The sequence below is a fragment of the Schistocerca serialis genome, unplaced genomic scaffold, assembly GCF_023864345.2.
Source record: "Schistocerca serialis cubense isolate TAMUIC-IGC-003099 unplaced genomic scaffold, iqSchSeri2.2 HiC_scaffold_1458, whole genome shotgun sequence".
Lineage (NCBI taxonomy): Eukaryota > Metazoa > Arthropoda > Insecta > Orthoptera > Acrididae > Schistocerca > Schistocerca serialis.
The window spans coordinates 466,027-473,591 of NW_026047689.1; positions in this window are offsets into that span (position 1 = coordinate 466,027).

Sequence of the window (7,565 nt, forward strand, 5' to 3'; positions counted from 1 at the left end):
CAACATGAGCCATGTACTGACAATGTTCCTGCTCATCTTCTCGGTGTGGGAGCAATGAATGTGAAAGGTTGGCTCTATACTCTTATGTGTTGAACAAGTGAACGAGGGAAACCGTCCACGAATCTTGAAAGAGACATTTGAATTTTCATCCACAGACAGAAGAATGACTTAAAAAGAGAGAAAGTACTGCACATTTAAGGTAGTTGTCCAGCGGAAATAGTAACTTTATTTCCTCAAAAAGGTCAAGCCACATTTTAAGAAACTCAGTCTGGATTTATAAAAAAGTGCGGGGCTGGTGGCGGTTACATGGACCGCACACACGCACACACGCACACACACACACACACACACACACACACACACACACACACACACACACACCACGCTGCCATCACACTGCTCCAGTGACAGTCGAGTACCTCCAGACTGGAGAACAGCAGCCGCCACGTACACACGCAGGGGCCGCCAGAAGCGGCCACGCCCTTAACACAGCCGAAAGTGTTCATCCGCTACTGTTTAAACGTCGACGGACGCGGAAAACTAGACAGAGGAGGTGCGACCAATACAGGAAGACTGCCGTCAAAGCGTCACAGAGGCACCACATCATCAGGGTACAAGAAGCTATGCGGCTGTCAATCTGCAGATTTGTTCAGGTAGATGAACAAATGTCAACTTGACAGGGGATGGTGATAAATACCTTATGTCGGTAGTTCTGCCAACTTGACTACACGATCACTGGAAAGAAAAGTGTGTGAATTTTACCCACGCAACCGCATGTCTTTGTGCCTTTGGTTTAAAACGTCGACCTGGTAACCACCTCCTATAGCTGCAGACAAAACAGAATCTCAGGAGGAATGTTAGTTCTCTTATCTGTTGAGACATAAAGGGCTCCTGGAAACCATAACTGGCGAATCTGCCCATGGGGAAAGGACCAGAGGAACACAGCGGTTGGAATGAGAGAGACATGGAGACTGGAGATCGGCTGTCAAACAATCTCTGGACTGCACATTACACACACATACACACACACACATACATTAAATGGACGCTGCTTTCATCTTGCAAAATTTTACTCCTTGTTCTCCATGTGGGTAATTACCATAACAGCAAAAAAATTATAAACATAGGAAACTGTTTCTGTCTCAGTGTCAGATCACATGTTCTTCAAGACACTCATAAGGAACTTGCAAACTTGCGACCGATGATAATTTTCTGTCTCAGTATCTCACAGTTTGAAGTGACGGGCTATGCCTGTTCAGGAACTCCACTGCTGTAACGCAGGACCCAGTTCATCGACTGGACGTTAGAATGTGTGGTTTAGTTTACTGGAGGTACCATTAGCTCTATTAGCACGGGACCTTGGCGTTTAATGCCATGTTGCACTAATTTCCAATTAAGATAGTTGTGTCGCATAGACATAATACACAAACGAAAGTAGTTCTGAGAGATGACTAGCAGGCATTGCACCAGTTTATAACTTTGCTGTCCATCTCGTGTGACTTCCTTCACAGAGCCAAAGTCATGCTACCTGAGGGATTTGTTTATGTCTGACATTTTCTTTTTTTTTTCAGGACTTCGATCTAGGACTGTGATTACACCAAGACAACCCACATATGTATCTGGAACACTGGAATGTTTGCAAGTGGGTAAACTGACAGAGTGATTGTGAGCTGTCTTATCGATTTGGTGTCACTTTTCGACTGTTCTACAGTGTGAGTCATTCTACAGTCCAGACTTATTTCGACAATGTGTGTAAGGCACAGTATCTAAATCAAGCTTGTTTTTCTCGGGAATCCTTAAAACAATTATGCAATTGAAAAAGTTCTGTGTTTGCAGCATATGTAAGACGCTGAGACTATCACTGATTAATATCACCCCAGCCCGTATAAATCGTCAACTGTAAAACGATAAAGGTATGTAATTTTATATACAAATTTCTCGCGCATGCCTTACAATCAATTCCAGGAAATTTATGAGACCGTGCTGAAAAGCAAGACCTCCGAATTTTTTCGTCTGTTCTCAACATCAGCTGAGGTATGACACGACAAAGATGTTGCTCGGTCGACTTTCCCGCCTCGCTGAGGAATGTTACAACTTGAGAACTTTTAACACTGCAGCACGTCAGCAATCGTGAACGATTTAATGATTATAAAGAATGCACCTCGAAGGCAAATACACTCCTGGAAATTGAAATAAGAACACCGTGAATTCATTGTCCCAGGAAGGGGAAACTTTATTGACACATTCCTGGGGTCAGATACATCACATGATCACACTGACAGAACCACAGGCACATAGACACAGGCAACAGAGCATGCACAATGTCGGCACTAGTACAGTGTATATCCACCTTTCGCAGCAATGCACGCTGCTATTCTCCCATGGAGACGATCGTAGAGATGCTGGATGTAGTCCTGTGGAACGGCTTGCCATGCCATTTCCACCTGGCGCCTCAGTTGGACCAGCGTTCGTGCTGGACGTGCAGACCGCGTGAGACGACGCTTCATCCAGTCCCAAACATGCTCAATGGGGGACAGATCCGGAGATCTTGCTGGCCAGGGTAGTTGACTTACACCTTCTAGAGCACGTTGGGTGGCACGGGATACATGCGGACGTGCATTGTCCTGTTGGAACAGCAAGTTCCCTTGCCGGTCTAGGAATGGTAGAACGATGGGTTCGATGACGGTTTGGGTGTACCGTGCACTATTCAGTGTCCCCTCGACGATCACCAGTGGTCTACGGCCAGTGTAGGAGATCGCTCCCCACACCATGATGCTGGGTGTTGGCCCTGTGTGCCTCGGTCGTATGCAGTCCTGATTGTGGCGCTCACCTGCACGGCGCCAAACACGCATACGACCATCATTGGCACCAAGGCAGAAGCGACTCTCATCGCTGAAGACGACACGTCTCCATTCGTCCCTCCATTCACGCCTGTCGCGACACCACTGGAGGCGGGCTGCACGATGTTGGGGCGTGAGCGGAAGACGGCCTAACGGTGTGCGGGACCGTAGCCCAGCTTCATGGAGACGGTTGCGAATGGTCCTCGCCGATACCCCAGGAGCAACAGTGTCCCTAATTTGCTGGGAAGTGGCGGTGCGGTCCCCTACGGCACTGCGTAGGATCCTACGGTCTTGGCGTGCATCCGTGCGTCGCTGCGGTCCGGTCCCAGGTCGACGGGCACGTTCACCTTCCGCCGACCACTGGCGACAACAATGATGTACTGTGGAGACCTCACGCCCCACGTGTTGAGCAATTCGGCGGTACGTCCACCCGGCCTCCCGCATGCCCACTATACGCCTTCGCTCAAAGTCCATCAACTGCACATACGGTTCACGTCCACGCTGTCGCGGCATGCTACCAGTGTTAAAGACTGCGATGGAGCTCCGTATGCCACGGCAAACTGGCTGACACTGACGGCGGCGGTGCACAAATGCTGCGCAGCTAGCGCCATTCGACGGCCAACACCGCGGTTCCTGGTGTGTCCGCTGTGCCGTGCGTGTGATCATTGCTTGTACAGCCCTCTCGCAGTGTCCGGAGCAAGTATGGTGGGTCTGACACGCCGGTGTCAATGTGTTCTTTTTTCCATTTCCAGGAGTGTAGAATCCGGTTTCTGTTTGCAATCGAGGCGGATTCTTTATAATCACTGAACGTTACAGGCCTCTGGCGCTAGAGGGCTCTGACTTGCAGCGTGTGACACGGCGCAGTGCAGCCTAGCTGTGTTAGTGCCTGAGAGGCGGTGTGCTGTGGTTCAGTGTCTGACTGCAGGAGAGTCTGCCCACACGCGGAGCGAGCTCTCCTTCAGAGTGGCGACGCCAGACCTCACACGAGCCATGCCACGAGTTCACTCCGTACAGTCCCGACTTGGCGCCATCCGATTTTCAGCTGTTGGCGAAATTTAAAGAAACGGCGTCAAGATCTTTGCTCTGATAGTGGTGTCTGGTGTTGAGGTTGGGTCATCAGTGCCCGTGCAAAGTCCCAATATTTCACACAGTCCAATTCCTGTACTCAGCCGCTGTCACGAATGATGTTGATTATGAAGTGACGAGGACAACACGAACACGATGTCCCCAGGCAGAGGAAATTCCCAACCTGGTCGGGAATCGAGCCCGGGTCCCCGTGATCCAGAGGCAGCAACGCTAGCCACTAGACCACGAGGTGCGGACTCTGGCAGTGGTGAGGCAGTGCGTGGAGAGGTGAGGCTGTGGGTTCGTCAACAGACTCAAACATTCTACAGTGACGGCATCGAGAAACTGGTCTCTTGTTGGGAGAAATGTGTTCATCACAAGGGTGGCCGGGTTGACTAATAGATACGTAGACATGCATATAGATATGTAGAATGTTAATAAAGTTGTGATTTACTTAAAGCGCCTTAAGAGTTTTCAGATAAAAAAATTCAGAGGCATTACCTTTTGGCTAGCACTAATATTCGCAATCTCAAATTTTACTTTCCCATTCGTTTTCATGCGTCTTATTAAGGTATTAATAAATACAATGTCTGGAGTATTATCGCGGTCTATTTGCAGTGTAAGTGACATACAAAATCAACAAAACTAAAAACACTGCAAGTAGAGACTCGACACCAGGACCTTCGGATTATCGCTCTGATCTCTTTCTAGTGCGCCAACCGCCGGCTGGGAATTTTGCTGACATAAATGACTCACTCCTCGTCCGACCCGCGCCATAAAACCTAACGTTTGCTAAACGCTTGACGCTCTGCAGCCCCCATTTACGTCACTTTCACTTGCGGCCGAGTCCGGCAGAGACTACACATGTGGAGCGAGTCGGTGTCGACGGGCAGGCGAGCCGCCCTCGTGAGCGTGGGGTAGAGCCCTGTATGAGAGTGTTTTTTTTCCTTTATTGTTATTTTGACACCTGGCACAGGTAGGCCAGCAGCGGCATACTACGCCGCTCTTCGGGCACACATATGACTAATGATACAAAAGGAGACAATTGCAGAACAGACATGGTGGATATAAAAAAGTAGACATACAAAATTAAAACACACGGAGCCGTACACGGCCACAGTGTTCAAAATAAAAATGTTCAGAAACGTGGACACGCACAGAGAAGACAGAGATGACACACGCGAAGTATGGAGCACAAACGATGAAACACTGGCGACGATCTCCGGCCCGCGAAAGTTCTCTATACGTGTACAGGTCTGGGGAGCTGCCAAAAAGGGGAAAAGTTGGGGGGGGGGAGGGAGAGGGGAGGGTGTAGATGCCAGTGGCAGGGGAGATGGGAGGGGGAGGAAACAAGGTAGGGAGGTAGGGGAGGCCCGGGGGAGAGGAGGGAGGGAGGGAGGAAGGGAGAGAGTGTGCCCTTGGGGAAAAAGCACGGGGGGGGGGGGGGAGTGGGCTCTGAGCACTTTGGGACTTAACACCTGAGGCCATCAGTCCCCTAGAACTTTGAACTACTTAAACCTAATTAACCTAAGGACATCACACACATCCATGCCCGACGGAGGATTCGAACCTGCGACCGTAACAGTATCGGGGTTCCAGACTGAAGCGCCTAGAACCGCTCGGCCACCCCGGCGTGCGGGGGTGGGGGGAGGATGGGGATTTTCAAAGTTGGTAGGAGGGGTAGATGGAGGGGAGGAAGGCATCATCAGGGAGGAGGAGTCGGTGGAAGCCACCTTGGGTATGCGAGAGAGCGCCACCAACCTCTTATGTGCGGATTGCCGACAAATGGCGGCTGCTATTGGTCGGCTGAGGCGAGCGGAGGGAGGCAGCCATTTTGAGCCTAAGCAATATGTGAGCGTAAGTGGCAAATCTGAATTAACTAGCCGATATTTTAGTATTTACAGGTGTTGGAAATATATATACTCTTTGTGTATTAAATTAAGATCTTAAGGTGGCATTTTCCACTGTTCTATAGTGAAAACGCCGCAATCCTGTGCTGTAAATTGTTATACGAAACCAGTCCGAGGTAGCAAGCTTTTCCGCATTCCACAGGGCGCGAAAGGAATGCGAAAAGACGCGAACTGTGGCTACACCGTATTGAAAGAAAAGATACATTTCCATACGAAACAGCTAAATTGTGTGAGATAAGGAAACTTATCTTTGCAGCAGATAATTATGTGAATCACATATTACAAAGCACAATGGAAGAGTGCAAGTATACCTCAGCCGCCGGCATGGTAACTCAGTGTGTTCGGTCAGAGGGTTAGCTCCCCTCTGTAACAAGAAAAAACTGAGTTGATGAATCAACGGTGAACATAAACGGGTGTTTTAGGACGTCCGCCCCGAACAGATGCACCGAACGAAGACGAACAAAAGAAAAAAGAGATTTAGTTAAAAAAAAGTCGGTATAGCATTTGATTTATGATGTGTGGTTCCTGGGTTCAGTTCCACCTAAAAACCAAAAATTTTTTTCACTTTATACATTTTTGTTGTAATAGTTATGTAGAAATAGCTCTAAATGCATTAAAAAAGTTATTGATAGTATTAATAAAGCTACATCCACATCATTTTTACAATAACGCCTACGATCACCATTGAATAAGAGACAGAACCTGAAAATCAAATCTTCAAATACGGATGTACTTCATGTATATGAAATTTGAAAAGGTTTATTTTGTTAGTTATTCATAGTGCCATCTTTACTTCTTTACAGGTATTACTTTTGAACTTTATTTAACAGTGTAATTAGGATTGTCATTATTAGCTTCACTTCACACCTGATCAGTTTGAAGCAAATCGTAAGGATGGTGTTAAAAACTGAAACCTAATGCGGTACCCACTATATTTAGCCATCGTCCTCAAATTAAGGGACGAAAGGCACCAAAGGACAGGGGTGTGCAAAGGGAACCTGAGTGCACTTACACTAGACAGAGACAGCCAGGTACTGTTTAAATATATGTAACTAAAGAGTAACTTATCTATCTTATTCACTACTAACTTTTTATGAAACTTAAATTTCTCGCGTTGTCGTTCGACAAAACATTTTTTTCTTTTCAGGCAATGAGCAAGTTTGCGCACTTCCTCAAGACGTTTTGCCGGATGTTCACAGTTCTGACGTCGGATTACCTCCTGAGAATGACACTGAAACGGAACTAGAAAGTTTGAAAAGGAAAATCCACTTATTGCAGAAGTAACTACACAGTGCGAATGGTAAAATTGGTATAATGGCTGCATCTGTGAAACCTTTTTTAAACGACGATCATATCTCGGCACTGCAGAAAAAAAAAAACTATGCGAGGGACAAAGTGGTCACTGGAAGCTATTAAGAAGGCTTTCATAATTCGATTAGCTTGTGGAAGCGTTGAATACAATGCGGTAAGAGAACTGGGACAACCATTACCAAGCGAACGAACTCTACAAAGGAAACCTGAGTCTCTGGCATTCAGTCCAGGTATTTTGGAGGATTTCGTATCCGCTCTTAAAGTGAAGGTAGACACCACGAATCCTTTTGAAAGACATGTTGCAATAATGATGGATGAGATGAGTCTCACGCCAGGCCTAAATTACGACATTTCATCGAAACTCGTAATTGGCTATCCAACACTTCCAGCAGCTAATGGTTCGTATGAAAAACATTCTTGTCACCTCTTGGTATTTATG